The sequence below is a fragment of the Tenebrio molitor genome, chromosome X (assembly GCF_963966145.1).
Source record: "Tenebrio molitor chromosome X, icTenMoli1.1, whole genome shotgun sequence".
Lineage (NCBI taxonomy): Eukaryota > Metazoa > Arthropoda > Insecta > Coleoptera > Tenebrionidae > Tenebrio > Tenebrio molitor.
This window is the reverse complement of record NC_091055.1, coordinates 7,625,980-7,645,425: the sequence shown is the minus strand read 5'-3', so window position 1 is coordinate 7,645,425 and position 19,446 is coordinate 7,625,980. Positions and strand designations below refer to the sequence as shown.

The 19,446-nt window shown below is 34.7% G+C and overlaps 2 long non-coding RNA genes across 2 annotated transcripts in view; one reads left to right on the top strand and one right to left on the bottom strand.

The window, feature by feature from the left end:
• LOC138139998 (uncharacterized) overlaps nt 1-19,263 on the bottom strand; it is a 28,363-nt gene extending 9,100 nt beyond the window's left edge. The window contains exon 1 of the long non-coding RNA XR_011162421.1: nt 18,705-19,263. This is a non-coding gene — a long non-coding RNA (uncharacterized lncRNA). The remainder of the gene's footprint in view (nt 1-18,704) is intronic.
• Nucleotides 714-13,181, top strand: LOC138140031 (uncharacterized). Its single transcript, XR_011162427.1, has 3 exons — nt 714-1,635; nt 9,883-10,195; nt 10,248-13,181. It is a non-coding gene; the product is annotated as an uncharacterized lncRNA (long non-coding RNA).
• Nucleotides 19,264-19,446: the final 183 nt, after the last annotated feature.

The following is a 19,446-nucleotide window of genomic DNA, read 5'->3' as shown; positions in this document are numbered from 1 at the left end:
AAAGTACGGTGTACCAAAGAGTACGGTTTCAACGATTTTAAAGAACAAAGAAAAAGTTATTAAGGCAATCGAAGAGGGTACTGTTAGCCAAAATTGTAAAAGACTGAAAAAAGGAACATTTAAAAACGTGGATAGAGCCGTTGTTGACTGGTTCAAAGCTACAAGAAGTCAAAACATACTTGTATCGAGAGCATTAATTAAGGAAAAGGTTTTAGAACTTGCGGGTCGTTTAAGAGAAAATATTTCTATATAAATAAAATATAAATATTTTTTTTTTATGTCAGTTCGATAACTCGAATTCTTGATATCTCGAACTATTTTTAGTGGCAGATGACAGTTCGAGTTATCGAAGTTTGACTGTATTATTAAAAGAAAAAGACCGCATTATAATGTGGTCGATTATTTGGATGTCAATGTATTAGTCTCACTCTTCAGCCAATGCTGTTGATCTTTCATCTTCCCTCTGGAAAATTGTACAATCTAAGTACTAAATAACTATAAACCATGTGTTTTTCTTCTTCTAGAAAACATGTTGAAGTTTTTGACTAGCGATTTATTCATTCTCACAACGCTTATTAGTTACAAACTGGAATGATTTTGGTGGTACATTACGAAGGACAGTAACCAGAAGGCCTAAGCCAAATACGCGAATAATGCTCTAAAAATCAGAGGTTTCGAAAGTTATAGAAAAAATGAAATTTCAAAAAAATTGTGCAACTCTTACAAATTAAAATTAAAATTCTGGAACTTGTAAATAGCGAAACAAGTGTACACAGACAGCCACTTCTCAAAAGAGAAGAATAAACGAGCTATGCAGCTACTCGTTCCACATTTGTGGGAGTGACTGTGCACACGTACACTGTTGAGATCAGCAAGTATATTATGAAATTTGGTATTGATAAAAATTACATTGAGGATTTCTTTGATGTAGATAAAGATTTATTAGTGGAATCTGAAGATTTACTTCACGAAATACCAACAACATGCAGTGAAACTGAAATATGGATTGAATCTGAAGAAGAAACGGAAAGTTTAAGCAACCACGATGGAAAAATTCCTGAAGCTTACATGTAAGCAACTGAGCTAGTTCCACGGTCACAGGAATTTGCTAAAATTAAAGGTGACCATGAGGCAATGGAGCTGCTAGTCAATTTAGAGATACTGTAGTGGTGCAATACTATGTACGTCTGCAATATTATGTATGTCGTACGTAGTGGTGCAATTTTATGTGGAATATTATATTAGGTGTTTGGCACCTATATAAGTGGTAACCCATATTGTAAAATACACTTAGACGTAAAACTCAAGTCATCAACACCCAGTTAATAAGTGACAGTTCGGCTGGGACCTCCGGTCCAACTCCCGCAGATATGTAGTGTATCACATTAATAAACGTAAGTGCAAAAAGAACCGTCCACGATCCATTATTGCATATCCTTAAGAAGAGCCTCAACCAAGAAGACAAGAACCATCTATTACATGGCGACCGTGACAAGTGACAAGTAACATGCACCGGGTGAGTCAGGATCTCCAGCTCCAACTCCACCGACGACCTCGCCGAAAATGGAGTGGTAAATTTCAAATTCCAACCTCATTTTTCAAGAGCCACAAGTCAGTTTCTCCAGTGAACTATAGGTAATGCTGTATATGTAATTTGTTGGTAGTGCAAAATTTATATTAGTTCATCGTCCGAATGAGGCCAAAAACTTGCTAAGTTGCTGATATTGCGACACAGGTTCAATAAACTCCCTTCATAAACAGTTTGTGTGTAGCAATAAATTGAACTCATCATTTCATTGTTATGTATAGTCATCATCAACTTTTTCTTTCTCAATCACAAAGTTGCAACTTCATATGTCTATTACATCAATTTTATGGGAAGAAATTTCAAACTCATTTATCAAAATAAAAGAAGCTCACAATAATCAAACAAAACGAGCCATTAAGTCACAAATACCCAAGCAACAAAGTGTGAGAGAAGAAATTGTCAACAATTTAGTCAAATATTTTAATAAATTCGTTAATGCTGCAAATACTTATTGGACAAGGCTAACTCCAGACCATAAAGAGTGGGTCAATAAACATTTTGACAAATTAAGAGATCGTACAATTTTAGCATTTACTAATTTAGAAATTAAATATGTGGCACCTAATTCATCTATCGTCTCTATAGATATAAATATTTTGCAAACAACAGACAGTGACTCAGAAAGTGATACCCAGACAAACATCAAGATGCCTTTAACCACATCTGAATTTTTAAATTTAGCCGCTAACCTCGTGCCCAAATTATTTAACGTTGACGTATCGGGACTTATTTATTTCATTGATGCAATAACACTTTTGAAAGAAAATTGTGAAGGACAGGAAGAAAATGCAGTTAATTTTGTAAAAACCAGATTAATAGGTGAAGGCTAGGCTGGCAGTAACAGATGAAATCCAAAGTTTAGACGAAATCATTCAAATCCTGAAACAAAAATGCAGCGGAGAAACATCTCATACAATTGAAGCAAAATTGTTAACTCTAACACAAAACGGGAAAAAGACGCGGTATCCTTCACAAACCAAATAAATGAACTAGCTGCTAGTTTACAATCTGCTTATTTGTCTGAAGGGGTTAGAGCTGATACAGCTGAAACTTTTGTTAAAAATAGAGCGATAAGAACAACGGCTTCAAACGCAAGGTCAGAAAAAACAAAATTAATAATGGAAGCAGGTAATTTTCCTAATTTGCATGATGCGGTAACAAAATTTATAACAGTCGATTCTGACTTCAAATTCCTCAAATGTTCTCTTTACAAATTCGAGAAAAAATTACAATAACAACGGTAACAACAATAACAGACAAAATTGTTCGTATCGTAGAGGTAATTCGAATCAAGGAAATAATTATAACAGACGAACAAATAATCGAAACTGGCGTAATCAACACAGGTCATGATCACAACAATGCCAGATCAAGTAACACGTATAATAACAACAGAAGCTACGCGAATCGTAGATATAGACTTATAGAGTCTGAGTTAGCAATTACTTCAAACATTTTACTAAACAATTATGAAAAATGTGTAAAACAAGAATTTCTGGTATAATAGTACATAGTAGATAACGATTTTCCTATACCGGCAGATGAAATTTTAGGTAAAGACATTCTAACGTATTACAAATGTGTCAAATTATGATGGCTGATCATTGACAATTAGAGCAGAACATGAAATATACGGAGTATCAACTCAAAGTGAGCTAAAAGAAAATTCTTTTGTAATTCCAGGATGGTCAAAAGTCACAAGAGAAGTTAAATTAAATAACTCTTGTCACAATTCATTCATTCCAAATCAGGAAGTTGCCGAAGGAGTAATGGTACAATGAACAATATGTATCATCAAAATCAAGCTCATTAGCTACTTTTTAACATCTAAAGAAGAGAAGAAGAAAATATTTTTACATTTGCAAGCAAATTTTAATACTTTAAAACGTGAAATTAAATGTAATAAAACTATAGATTTCCCAAAACCCAATTCTATAGGGCACTATTGGGTTTTGAACCTCGAAAATTGATATGTAACAAATTACATATGTCAGATTTTCTTGTTGCGCGTAAATATGATTAGAATTGAATGTAATATTGCAACTAATTCATAGAAATGGTGAGCCCGTTCACATCATTCATTCTTTCTATCCAACCCCTCTACCTGGTTATAAGATAGTCCTTGAAATGTTATATATTTACCAATAAATACACACATAATACATAACATCTCTCTTAAAATAACCGTTCAGAACGGTTTTCCAGTTAATTTTCGAAAAGAAGTTGTCACGGTAACATTGCATTTGAGAAAAGTGTAAAGTGTAGTGATGGTTATTAGATTCAACACACCTTATCAGTACTTTTCACAAGATATAAGAACGTTTCCTTCCAGAAAAAAGAATATTAACGAAAGAAAATTGATCAAATTAACATCACAGAATATTTTATTTTTGAAATCGATCGATTTACAATCTAAATAAGAGAAATAATGGCATCCATCAGTTTGTTGAATGTGAATGAAAAAGTGATGTTCGATACTGCAATCACGAATGTTGAGTATCATTTATATCAATCATATATACCAGGTGAATTAAAATACAACGATGAGTGTCGAATTGTTATTCAACAACAAGAATTACTAACTGCTCCAGGATTAAGTCAATTACACATACAAGGAAGGATATTGAAACATGATCAGTCAGCCGTTTCAACTAAAGTTCTACCAATTAATAATTTCATTGCTCATCTTTTCGATGAGATTCGTTTGGAATTGGGAGGTGTTATCGTAGATCGTATAAAAAATCCAGGTATTACAACAACAATGAAAGGATATTTATCACATACACCAAATGAGAGTACAGCATTAATAAATGCCGGCTGGAGTCCCCTTGAAGATACTTATACAAATTTTGATGGACAAGCAGGTGCTTTTGATGTATGTTGGCCACTTTCGAATATATTAGGCTTTGCTGAAGATTACAAAAAGGTTGTGTTGAATTTACGTCAAGAACTCATACTGCTTCGTTCAAGTACTGATTTAAATGCTACTCTCGAAGCAACAGGATTAGAAAAAGCATATATAAGAATTACAAAAATTGTATGGCAAGTTCCATACTTCACCGTTTCCGATGAAGAAAAATTAAAATTGTTTAATATAATTGAGAAAAATAATCCCCTATCAATTGGGAATTATATACTTATCCTCTTTTACAAGAAAGTCATTCGTTTACATGGGTATTAAAATCATCAACGTCCTTGGACAGACCACGATTCGTTATACCTAATAGGTTTTCAAACTGATCGAAAAAACAATCTGAAAAAAGATGCATCCAAGTTTGATCATTCTAATTTAAAAAATATGAAACTATATTTAAATTCTCAATCTTATCCATATGAAAATTTAAATCTAGATTATAGACATAACCAATATGCTTTGGCCTATGATATGTATGCACGATTTCAACAGTCCTATTACTACAATAAAAAAAATTATTTGTGAACCGTTGTTCAAACCTGCAAAATTCAAAACGGATGCACCACGTATAAATTTACTTATGTTTGCAAAAGATTTAACTGATGGAGTTAGCAAAAATACTCACAGAGATCATATGGATTTTACGAGCGGGGATGATGATGATGATGCGCTAATATATGAGAAACAAAAGACTATATTCCATTTCACATATATAAATAATTTATCACGTTTAATTAGTAAGCAAGTGGGTAATGTTAAAAAGAAGAAATGGTTCTGTGAAAGATGTTTAAATCGCTTTTTGAATGAAGGTGTATTGAAAAAGCATTTAGATGATTGTAAAGTTTTAAATGAAACAAAAATGATTCTTCCTAACGAAAACAATAAAATCATGAAATTTTAAAAATAAAATACAGGTACCTTTTGCCATTTATGTTGATATTGAAAGTATTCTTCTGAATTATAATGATAATAAAAATATAAGTAAAACTGAAATATATCAAATACATAAACCGTTTTGCATAGCATATTATCTTCATTGTTCTTACGACAATTCCATTTCAAAATTTAATACCTTCACAGGTAAAGATTGTATTGCATGGTTTGTTCGAGAACTTGCAAAAATTGCAAAACAATTAAATTCAATTTTTTCTAATATTATCTCATTAAAACCTTTATCCTCTAATGAACAAAATAACTTTTTACATTCATTAAAATGTCACATCTGTAGTAAACCATTTGTTAATTCTGATGTAAAAGTAAAAGACCATTGTCATCTTACCGGAAATTTTAGGGGTGCAGCACACAATTCTTGTAATATTAATTATAAAGATTCATATACTGTACCAGTACTATTTCACAACTTGTCTGGTTATGAGTTATGACAGTCATTTTATAATTAAAGCACTTGCCACTGAAATTGATGGAAATATAAATTTGCTACCTCTAAATAAGGAAAAATATATTTCCTTTACAAAATATGTGCAAAATACCAACATAAACTTTAGATTTTTGGACTCTTACCGATTTATGTGCAGTAGTCTTTATACATTGTCTTAGATTTTGACTGATAACCAAAAAGTTATTACCAGAAATGAGAAAATATTACCCCAATGATAGTGAATTTAATTTAGTTGTACAAAAAGGTGTCTTTCCCTATGAATATCTCGACTCTTGGGAAAAATTAAATGATACTCACTTACCACCTCAAGAAAAATTTTATAGTAAAATTAACAACACTCACATTTCTTGTGAAGACTACAATCATGCTGTTAATGTATGGAAGCAATTTGATATCAAAACGATACAAGAATATGCTGAATTGTACTTGAAAACTGATGTTTTACTTCTTGCAGACATATTTGAAAACTTTAGGATGCAATGTTTAGAAACATATCAATTAGATTGTCTCCACTACTACACTGCACCAGGTTTTGCATTTGAAGGTATGTTAAAAATGACTGAGGTAGAATTAGAATTATTAACTGATGTGGACATGATTATGTTTATAGAAAAAGGCATAAGAGGTGGTGTTTCACAATGCTCCAATCGCTATGCAAAAGCTAATAACAAATACATGGGAAAAGATTTCAATCCTAATGAACCCGTTAGTTATCTCCTGTATTTTGATGTTAATAATCTGTATGGTACAGCGATGCGTTATCCTCTACCTTTTGCAGACTTTCATTGGATTGAAGATATAGATATTTATCATGAGAATGTTTTAAATCTTCCTGAAGATAGTGATTACGGATACATTTTTGAGGTAGAACTTTCTTATCCTAAAGAACTGTTTAACACTCATAAAGATTTACCATGATGTCCTCAACATTTAGTTCCACCTGTTTCCGATTCAAATAATCCAAAATTGTTAACGACATTATATGATAAAAAGAAATATATCATTCACTATAGAAATCTTCAGCAAGCTCTTAATTTAGGTTTAAAACTTAAAAAAATACATAGATGCTTAAAATTTAAACAATCACCTTGGCTAAAAAAAATTATTGATGTAAATATAGAATTGCGAAAATCATGTGTGCATAATTTGGGAAACATTTTTTCAAATTATTAATCAATGCTTCGTTTGGAAAAATGATTTAAAATGTAAGGAAATATAGGATTGTTAAACTGGTGACTAGATGGGGCGGTAGATTTGGTGCTGATTACCATATTTCTCAACTAAACTTTCATAGCTGCTTAGAAAATTAAAAGTAAATTTTAATAAACCCATTTATGTTGGAATGTCTATTTTAGACATTTCAAAAACAATCTTGTACGATTTTCATTACAACTACATATTAAATAAATTTGGAAATAGTGCTAAACTATTGTATAATGACGAAGATTCGATTCGAGCAGTCGAAGCGAGCGGACCTGTTTTACGGCGCGCGATAAGATAAGCGGCAGGTGAAAAAGAGGTAGAATGAAAAAAAGTGATAGTGAGAGCGAGAGAGACGAAGATTATAAAAGGAAAAGAGAAGAAGGACGAGAATCAGAAGAGAGGATTAACCCCTTTCGAAAAAGTAAAAAATTGGAAAGATCACCGGTTAAAAAGGCAATGGGTGAGGAAATGAAAGAGATGTTGAAAAAAATTATGGGGGATGTAGGGGACATAAAGGAAGAGAATCGGAAGATGAGCCGGGAATTGGAACAATTGAAAATTATGATGCGTGAAAAGGAAGAAAAATGGGAAAGAGAAAAGATGGAACTAAAAGAGGAAAAAAGAGTGAGAAAAAAGAATATTGTCGTAACGGGACTCGACGAAGAGGAATGTGAGAACGGGAAGAAAGAGAGCTGGGGGGAAAAGAGGAAAGTTATGGAAAATAAGAGGAAACTAAGAGAAAAAAAAAGGAAAGAGAGTACAGTAGCCGCTCGATCATGTGGACATCCAATTTAATGAACCTTCCAATTTAGTGAACACCAAAATATTTACATTGCGGGTTCCAAATAATGAACAAAGACACTTTCGATTTAGTGAACCGTAGGTTTCGAAGAAACAATAAACATTAACACCGATACTGGGCTTCTTGGCAAGTCTATTCTTTGGTGTTTTGTTACTAAATTGTGCTTTATCACTTTTAAGTAAAATTTTTTCTATTATGTTTCAAAGAATTATACGTATGTATTTTCTGTAATATTATTTCTAAGGTTCTCAGACGTTTCCATTTAGTTCATCTTTAACTCCTACCACGTACGGTCATAAAATTTTAAAATGAAACGCAAAGTGTTGTCATTATTGGAAAAAAGTGAAATTATAAAAAGTTTGGATAACGGAGAAACTGTTACAAACGTATCGAAAAAATATGGAATTGCTAAATCAACAGTGTGTGCTATACGAAACAGAAAGCAAAAAATTGTTAAAGCGGTGACTCAAAGTTGTGGTGTACTCAAGAAAAAGAATTTAAAACCCAGTAAAATGCCAAAAATGGAGCGACGGTTGTTCAAATGGTTTTGCCTGCAAAGATTAAACCATGTGCCGGTTTCGAGTGCTATGGTGAAGGAAAAGGCCAAGATACTTAACGAGAAATTTCAAGAAAATTTTAATTTTACTGCCAGTGATGCTCACAAAATTTAAAAGGCGTTTTGGAGTCAGATTCTTAAAGACATCGGGCGAAAAATTATCCGCTGCCCATCAAGATGTGCATCCATTTAAAACTCAGCTTCAAGAAAAAATTAAAGAGTTTAAATTGACTAATGATCAAATATACAATGCAGATGAAAGCAGGTTATTTTGGAAATTGCTACCAGATAAAACCTTAGTAATGTCTAATGAGAAAAGTGCTCCTGGAAGGAAAGCAGACAAAGCCCGAATTACCTTTCTTGCGTGTACAAATGCCACAGGCGAACATAAAATTAAGCCACTTATTATAGGTAGAGCTAAAAATCCAAGATGCTTCAAAAATGTTTCCTTGCCAGTTGAATATAGAAATTCCAAAAATGCTTGGATGACTTCTTCAATATTTGAAAATTGGTTTCATTATTCGTTTGTTCCAGAAGTAAGGAAATTTTTAAGAAAAAAGAAATTGGAGCAAAAAGCTATGTTGTTATTAGACAACGCCCCTAGCCATCCACCATCACCCAATTTAATTTCAGATGATGGAAAAATCTTTGTTGAATACATGCCACCCAACGTTACGGCTTTGATCCAACCAATGGATCAAAATGTTATAAAATTGACTAAGCTATTCTACAGAAACAGTCTGCTGTCATACCTGGTCTCTTTTGAACAGCAAAACACACTTTCTGAAGCCATTAAAGCTTTTAATCTAAAGGAAGCTGTGACATTGTTGTCTACTGCATGGAATAAGGTTGAAAAAGAAACGATTGCAAAATGTTGGAAACATATTTTAAGTGTTCCTGATGATAATTCAGATTCACAAGAAGATATGCCATTAAATATTCTACAACAAACGTTGAAAAACAGCATTGAAAGGAACATAACGCAGGAGACTATTGAGCTGCTAGAAGTAATAAATCCAAATCCCACTCATTCGACAGAAGATATCGTTAACTGGAATAAGGCGGATGTGGATATGTATCAGGAACTGATAATGAAATGGAAGCAGATGAAGAGGAAGAACAAAATGTTAAAATTAGTACTGCAGAAGCTATCAATTCTGTCAATAATGTAATTTTGTGGGCAGAAATAAATTCGATCAGCTACCAGAATATTTTACCATTAATTCAAATACGAGAAATGGCCACAAGAATGTTACTCCAAGGAAATAAACATCAAAAGACGATAAAAGGTTATTTTACACCTATGTAATAAGTGTAAATTACATTAATTTGTATTTTTTTTTAAGTAAAAAATGTATTTCTATGTACTTTCTATTTTGTGAACAAATTCGATCTAATGAACACAGTATGTTTTTAATAGCTTACTAAATCGAGCGGCTACTGTATACATAGAAAATGATCTGACGAAGAAGGAAAGAGACATACAGAAGGAATTAAGAGCGCTAGCTAGCTAGCTAGCGGATGGACATGGCCATCGAAGTGTCCCAGAATCCCCTCATCATAACTACTCACTTTCGCAGTCCCAACCACAGCCATCAAACTAAGTTCAATTAGAACGTCTTGAGAGTCAAGATCAAAAAGAAGAAGAGCAAAAGGATGTTGACTTGTTCAGATCGAAATCAGAAAAAGATGTTAATGTAACAGATAAAGAATTGCCACAAGTTATAGAAGAGGTAATTTTCTTAAATAAAATGTTGTTAAATGCAATAATCAAACTGTTTATAGGATCCAAACTCAAACAATTGTGAATTGGTATTGTCACATGATCCAGAAAATTGGCCTATACAGGAGACGACTATGCAACGGGGAAGATATTTTACGTGTTTGGCTAATTTATTCAAGAACAAAAGATTCGATTTTTTGTTTTTGCTGTCGCCTCTTTAGTACTGTTCGAATTTCTTTATCTTCAAGTACGGGATTTTCAGACTGTAAACACATGTCTGAACTTTTATCTGAACATGAGAAATCAGTGAATCATATGAGAGCCTTCCAATTATGGACTGAACTGCACCAACGTTTACGTTTAGGTAAAACAATTGACGTAGAAAATCAGAATTCGAATTTGACTTTGAAGCCTTTGAGTCAAACCCGTTGGGAGAGTAAGCTTCTAATGACATTAAAATTGATGTTTTTGGAAAAAACACCACTACAAATTTAGCGAAAAAAATTAAGAGTTTCAAATTTATTTTATTACTTGGTACCAGATATTGTACAGAATTAATTGAGTAAGTAAGAGTCTACCGGATAAAGCTGTCGACATGCAAACAGCAACAGACTTGATTTCACAAGTGAAAAATTATTTTATTGAGTTCCGATCAGACAAAGGATTTGAAGAAATTTTGGTAGATGCAAAAGATTTAGCTGATACTTTAGAAGTAGAATCAGAGTTTCAGCAATCCACAAGAATTCGCCCACGACGAGTTAAACGTCAGTTCAATTATGAAAGTGAAGATCATCTTGTAGTTGAATCAAATCAGGAATTTAAGATAAATTTCTTTTTTATTTTGGATAAATCCATCAATTCATTGGATGAACGATTCGAGCAACTTCGAAACCATAATATTTTTCATTTCCGGTACAACATTAACGGTGAAATAAATAGTAAAAACTTATTTAAAAAATGCCAATATTTCCAATTGTCGCTAACGGATGGTAATCATCGCGATGTTTTTTTTTTTTTATATATGCCATTCCCGTTTTTTGCCATACGGCTTTTACGGTACCTTTCGGTCGGCCGTTTATCAATTCCTATTACTTATATCCTATGCCTATCCTTGCTTCAGGTGGTGCGACGGGGCTGGGGGCACTTTCCCCGACCACCCACGCCCATTCCACCTCACATTCACAGACATACACAACAACATTTATACACCCATGGGCGCCCTTCCCGACGGGACTCGAACCCGTGCTGACCTCGCGGTGGTGGTCGAAAGAGTGTTGATTCTTCCTTCCACCACCCTACCGTCAGCCCCGAGGAGACATACACACACATCCATGGCCCGGCGGAGGTTCTTTCCTTGGAAAAAATCCTCCCCCTTCGGTGGGATTCGAACTCACTAGCATCGGGACCGCGACCTCGGAGTACTTTCTCCGACAGCCATGCGGCCACCGATGTTGATGGACTACAACTCCACCAGGAATTAACCGTATTATCATCCCTGATTCCTGCTGAAAATTCACCAGAAAATGTCTTAAACTTTATTTGCAAAAATAGATTTTTCTAATACAGTTGTAGCGTCGCGAATTTTTTTGACACTACCAATAACTGTTGCATCAGGGGAAAGAAGTTTTCGAAATTAAAAAATTAATTAAAAACTATTTACGATCATCAATGTCGCAAAATCGCCTGGTTGGACTAGCGATGATATCCATTGAATATGATATGTTAACAAAAATTGATTGTGAATCTATTATTAAAGATTTTGCGGAAACGAAGGCTCGCAAAGTTATTTTTTCCAATGTAGATAAATAATAATTATAATATATGTATGTATATAATTATGTACAGTCAGTATTTAAATTTTGTACAAATAAAATTGCACTTTTTGTTTATTTGAACTTTTTTTTACCTCATTCTCTAGTGTCGGTAAGAGAGGGGGGGGGGGGGGGGCAAAATAGATATTTGCCCGGCCTATATATTTTTCTTCCGCCGGCCCTGGGGGGAACCAGCCGCAATTCGAGGAAGTTTTCACGACCTTTTGTCCGGTGTTCGAGTACAAAGGGGGAGTGTAGGAGGTATTAAGTGTGTATAGTACAGGGTCATTATAAATGATTGTCCCATCGCAGTTGGCGTTGAAAACCCACACAAATTTGGGATGTGCCACTAGCTTCGCAACGTTAGATAAACTAGTAGACAAATTTACATTACCCCCAGCAGCGCTACCTATCGGCGATGCTAGTCTCACTTATGCACTCATGTTATAAAGCTTGCGGTACATTCAACTACCTCACCAACGCCTACTGCGATGAGACAATCATTTATAATGATTAATGACCCCGTACTTCTAGAAATACCTAAGTGAGAACAGCGTCAATTGCTTCATGGATGTAATTATCCTTGGTAAAATGGTTAGGGATTGATATCCAACTGTTAGGGCGCAATAAAGCAATTGACTTTGTTCTCACTTATTTCTAGAAACTCTTTAGCAGGTGCTGGTGTGAACGTGGTGGAGTCGGAACAGGCTGGAGGAGCAGATATCCTAGAAGTCCAAGCCCAATCGCAGCTGCGGATTTGCGACCTCTGCCACGGAAGGTTCAACGAACTGAACGCTCAGCGGATTTAACCCACGCCGGCGTCCGCTGGTCCGTTCGTCCCCGAAACCCACCCGGAGGACCTGGACTTCACAACGACCGGAACCACGGACCATCCGCACCACCAGGTCGTAACTACCCAGAAAAGTACATATCTCATCCTACAGTGTGTCCCCGGATAGGTGAAACGACTCTTGTAAAAGAATGTTTTAATATTTTAGTTTACCGTTCAGGCCTTTTTTTGGGTCCCCGCACTTCGCCGTTAGAATTATTCTATGTTAAGTAACTCTAGAGGACCAGGTTAAATTGTAACTTGTTCGGGCCTTCAACGGCCGGTTAGGCAGTGTCGAATTTTTATTACATTTTATTCTGTTGTACAATTAGAGGAAAATAAACGATTGTAACATCCTTCCGAGTTTTTCTCCCAACTTCCGGGCAGGTCCAAGGCCTTTTTACACCTCACTTTCAGCGCTTTCGAGGCGACAACGGTGACCATCGACAGAGGGTCAATCTTTCTTTCAAAATTGTTGTTGTTGCAGTAAAAGACTAAACAATAACGTAACAAATACCACAGGTGCAAAAGACCGAAATTAATAGCCAAGTATAAAAAATGCTAGAAAATGACATCATCGAAAGTTCAGTTAGTAGTTATTCAACTCTTCAGTCTTATTAGTTCCTAAAAAATCCGTAAATGGCGATAAAAAATGAAGATTAGTAGTTGACTTCAGAGCCGTTAATAAAAAATTAATAGCTGATCGTTTCCCTTCACCAAGGATTGAAGATATTCTGGATCAGTTAGGTAGAGCAAAATGGTTTTCTGTATTGGATTTAATGTCAGGATTTCGTCAAGTATCCTTAGAAGAAAAGTCACGTGATATCACAGTCTTCACGGTAGATTCCGGAACATATCGTTTTAAAAGATTACCATTTAGACTTTCTGTTAGCCCAAACAGTTTTCAACGATGACGATTGCATTTTTAGCATATCACCAGAAAAGGCTTTCATGTACATAGATGATCTAATAGTTACAGGTTGTTCTGAAAAACTGAAAAACACCATTTGAACAATCTAGAACGGTTTTTGAAACTTGCCGAAAACATTGTTTTAAATTAAACCCCGAAAAATGTCAATTCTTTCATACAGATGTAACATATTTGGGTAATCACATCACAGACCGTGGAATTCGATTCATTGTCACACCCGGCAAAACGTTGACAGTGCAAATTTATATCGGTTATCCCAAAGCGATGTGCAACTATAAAAGAGTTCATCAGCGATTTTGCAACGGAAAAATACCTCCAGGTAGCTGACAGTGCTCAACGCCTGAGGCCATCGACTTGCTGATTTGACTAGTACACATTGTGAAATAGTTTTGATTATTTTCTTTCATAAACGATTTGTATTTAGCAATATGTTGAACTAAGTATTTCACGTCATCAATAACCTTTTCTTTTCAATTTCTTTCTCAATCATACATTTGTAATTTCACATGTACATTTTATAGGAAGAAATTTCAAATTCATTTATTAAAATAAAATAAGTTCATAATAATCAAGCAAAACGAGCTATTAAAACACAAATACCAAAACAACAAAGTGTCAGAGAAGAAATTGTTAACAATTTGGTTAAATATTTTAATAAATTTTTCAATACTGCAAATATGTAACAGAAATATTTGAAAGAAGGGAATATTTGACCAAGCTTATAGACGTAAATAATGTGTTTGGCTCGTCAAGGAATGCCACTATGGGGCCATCGGGAAGATATTCTTTCCCGAAATAAAGGAAATTTTTTAGAACTCTATTATGCGCCAAATATTATGCCACATTTAAAATGTGTTTAGAAAATAATACAAATTATTCTTCCCCTTAAATTCAAAACGAGATATGTGGAGAAAACGATTGGGTACCAAATGGATCATTAATATCCGCAAAAAATATAGCAAACTGTAATGCTGATTGTCATGAAGATATGACTGCTGCTTTATTTGAAAACTGGTTTGTCAACAAATTAATCCCTAACATTCCGAAAGGAACGGTAATTGTTTTTGATAATGCTCCGTCACATTCTCGGCAATCAGAAAAAATACCAACTACATACTTCGACCAGAAAATATGATAATGTATAAGTTTTCTGTCTAGGAATCAAATAAATATTCCAGAGAACTTTAAAACAAAAAACAGTTACTAGAACTCGTGAAAACAGCTTGTCGCACGAAAAACACTTTCTTTCTTCCGACAAGACGTACAAATACTGGACTCTCGTCGCCGGTCGTCCGGATGATGATCAATTATCAAAACATTGAGGATATGGTGGACATATTTTGTTGTGGCATCGATGCTATTAAGAGGTGCTATTTCAACCCTCTCATTAGAGACCTGCAATAGGATGCAATAGTTGCTTGGCATGGGTTGGAATAGTTCTGTAAATCCATGAAGCCATAATAATAATAATTAATTGATACAAAAAATAGAAATAATTCAAGAAGTGATTTTTACATCAATGTTAAAAGGATAATTAAGCGTATTGTTGAAAAGAAAAGAAATTAAAACATAAATTATGAAAATGATTTTAATGATTTTTACCTCTAGACCGACGAGTTATCGGTCGTAATAAGATACGCAAATAAAATGGAAGTTGAAGATTGCTTTCTTACCTTCATTGATTGTATTACGGCACGAGACAAACAGCGATTGGCGACGTATAGATATTTTAGAAGCAATAAAGAAATGTGATTTGCATGATTTACCCGTAGTAGCGCAATCATATGACGGGGCAAATGTTATGGCGAGTAAACAGCGAAGACTCCAAGCAATTATATAGTAAAGAAACGCACCCCAAGGCAATAGGGGTACACTCGAATTCCCTATGGTGCTAGTGGCCTGCAACTTCTGTGTCTTTATTGCGTGTTTATAAAGTGAATAAATAGTAAGTTTATTTTATGCGTTTTGTTAAAACATCATGTCTTTTCAATACTCATTTGAAGAAAAATTGAAAATGGTCTTAATTTATGGATAATGTCTGCGTAATGCTACATTAGCGGCTGAGACGCACACAGAGATTTCCGGAGCGTCCTCATCCAAACCAGAAAATTTTTACGGATTTAACAAAACATCTTCGGGAAACAGATAGTTTTTCCCACAAAAAGAAAACCTGGGATAACCCAGCAACCACTAATGAAATAAATACAACTATGGTGGTAAATCTAGTGGAAAACAATCGTCATATGAGTACCAGACAAATCAGCGGCGCTACCAATATTAGCCCGTCCAGTGTTTGTTTGGAGAATTTTAAAAAGTCAAAGTTTTCATCCATACCGTATGGAATTACATCAAGAATTATACGGTCAGGATTTTGAAAATCGGGTGATATTCTGTCGTTGGGCGCAAGGAAAAATTAATGAAAATCCAGATTTTTTTAAAAATCTGCTCATGACGAGTATACAGGGTGAGCGAAACTCGATGTTTCAGCTCTATACCTATATTTTGGCATTAAAAAGAGCTAATTTTTCTGAACACATTTTGTAAAGAAAATAATTTGTTATCTTTTTCCGTTAAAAAATTATAAGCAAATTTGTTTAAAAAAAAGTATTAACGGCGAGTGGTTGAGCGGCGGGAATAGGGTGTGGAGACGTCGAGGGTCCGAAGAGGATGAGGCTGGAAGAAGAGTCCAGGAAGTCCAAACCCATACGCCCAGGAGCGGATTTACGGATCCCCCGACGGAATGTTTGCCGAGAACCGAACACCGGAGTACGGAGTCAGATTCCACGCCCGGATTTCGTCGTCCACCGTGGGCCCGAGGAAGTCCCCGAGAAACGTCCCGATCTCCGGAGACGTCGACCGCCCCGTGACGAGCAAAGCCAGGGTGATAGAGTAAATTTTTAGTTTTCGGGAAGCCAAAGCGTCGTTTCAGGCAGAACGTTTTTTTTTGTTCGGGTTTGAGTTATCGGTCTGCTGACGACCTCGCCTGCAAACGGCCGGTCAGACCAATAACAGTTTTTTGTAAGAGTTCTTATTGTATTATTTATCTTTTGTGTCCTCGTCCGCCGCGCAAATTCTATTTTGAATTTGTCTTTTTTTTTGGGAAACGAAGTGAGGCCCGAGGAAACGGTCCCGCCGATCGTGGGCGGCGTAGAAAATTAGCGTCGAGGACGATATCGGACTTCGCTTTCGGTTCGGCCCTTTTTTTTTAATTTTGTTTTTGAATTCAAATTACTTTTCGAGAGTTTTCCTTTTTTATCGCGGCGAGGGCACAACCCTTCATTTTGTACATATGTAATTACTTAGTGTGAGAAATGTTTTTTTTTTTTTTTTGTTGAAAATAATCAGATTTGTACATGTGCAGGACTGAGTGAAAATATATCTTTTTATTAAATCACTCGGAGGTTTCCTTTCTCCCGGTTATCACCACCCTCCCCCACATTTTTGTTTGTACTCGCGAGCAGTCTCCAATTGATCTCGACCCGTTAAATCGTTATTTTGGGACAATTTCACCAAAAGGGAAAAAAAACGTAGCAGTACTTTTTGCAGAAATGATGATTCTGGAAATTCCAGTCCGTCTTCCGCAGGGTACAATGAAGATGAAATAGAAAATAACCCATGATATTCTAGAATCAATATGAAATTTTAAATTAATAATGTAAGAATACGATGTGCTTGTTATTGTCTTTATTTGTCATTATACAGGGTGTGTCAGAATTCCACCGACAAATTTTCAGGGCTGATTCTATTATCAAAAATACGTATAAAACTCTTAATACATATAATTACAGAAGAACGAAACGGATTTTAATTTTTACAAATTGATTGTAGTAAAACGGGTTACATATTATAATTTCAGTATGAATTACCATTTACTCTGTAATATTTTTCAACGAAAATTATAGCAAAATTTAAGATAAGCATTGCAAAGAAACATGCTACTGAAATTATTATAATTTAACCAACAATTGTAACAAAATTTAGGTTATGTTAAACAAACAGCACTGCAAAGATTTTACTGCCATTTTACTCCTTTCATCACAGTTTGAGACAGTTTTTTCAATATTCGAAACATTTTCGCAGCTTTTTAAATACTTCCAGGAAAATAAAATAATAAATATTCGGTGAAACTAAAAAGAAAAATAATTATATTTGGATGTCTGAGGGGATGTGGACTTTGGACGTTCACCGAGAACAAGTTTTTCTTTTGTTGTCCCGCTCGAAATACATATTAGAGAATAACCACCTGTTCGTTATCCGCCGGGATTCGCAAATTAATCTTATCTTAACGACAGAAATCTTGAAGCTTCATACCTATTTTCATTTTATACGGTTCTATACGTTACTGCAACATGATAGAAACACCGTTGCACTCTGTCGAGCAAAGTTCCTTTAAACTGAATATTATTCGCGAAAGATTCGTTATTAGTTTTAAGAAACATAGAGCGTGGCCTTAACGTTAAAACAAATTGTTAAGCATCTTTCAAATTATACAACGTAAAATGTCGGTCTAAATACCTTCACCACAAAAACGATATACGTACTATGGCGGACAATAAATTTAGGCCGGCACATTTCTGACATTTCAAAAAAGTCAATGCAAGCGACCATTTATTGTCATTATGAGAGTGATGTGTCAGTTTGTCAAACTGAAAGTTTTCAAGCTGTTTGGCGTTTCCTTCGCCCTTTTCGTAACTTACAGATCATGACGCACTAGCATAACTGATTTGTAGTAACATTCATCTCTGGTGGACGCTTCTTTTCCCAATTTTAATTTTAATTATCGCTATCACGATGACAAGAATGACAAAAATCGAAAATGGGGTTAGTTGAACATAATGCCAGCTTCACATTTTGATGTCAAAACAATGACAGGCCGGCCTAAATTTATTGTCCGCCATAGTACCTAAGTCAATTACAACAAGTATACACAATAAATAGAATTACTTACCAAATTATTTTTTCACCCCTCAAATATGCGCAGGACCGAAGGAGTCAAAACAAAAAATTCGTTTATAAAAACACATTCGAACCAAAAAAAAAAAATAGGTACACGGAAAGACACTTATACGAATTGTCATTTAAAACACACCAGATTAAACAAAGGATTGTTTGGAATAGTTTAGATTGTCTTAAACTTAAAGCAACCCCTACAACTGATCACGGGAAAAAGAAAATTTTCTGTCCAACACGGACAAAACCACATGTGCGCTTCTTAACGCTTGCTATAATTGAACAGCGGAGGGCGGGTACGCCGGTACGCGGAGTGTTTTGATGCTGGCGAACAAAATATGCATTGCGCAAACGCGCGAAATATCTCAGAATTTGCGTCTCTAATAGGTCTATTATTGTATTCAATTTGGAGTTGTTTATGGCTGTCAATAAAGCACTCGTGGTTTAATAGATCTAAGAAAATTTTTATCAATATTTCAGTGTATTATCACAGTATGTATTATTGTCATTTACACCAAAAAACTTCCAATATTAATGTTCAAACTCTACTTTTTAACATCTGTTGCAGATGTAGTTGCATCCGTTACCTTGAATTACCAATTAATACAAAATGGAATTTGAAAATTTAAATTTTTTATTTAAAAATTAAAACAAGGGTGCAAATTCTAAAAAATAACATAAAAAACTCGTTTTATAAGGGCATTGGTGCACTCGTCCCATACAAAACTCCCTTACGGGTC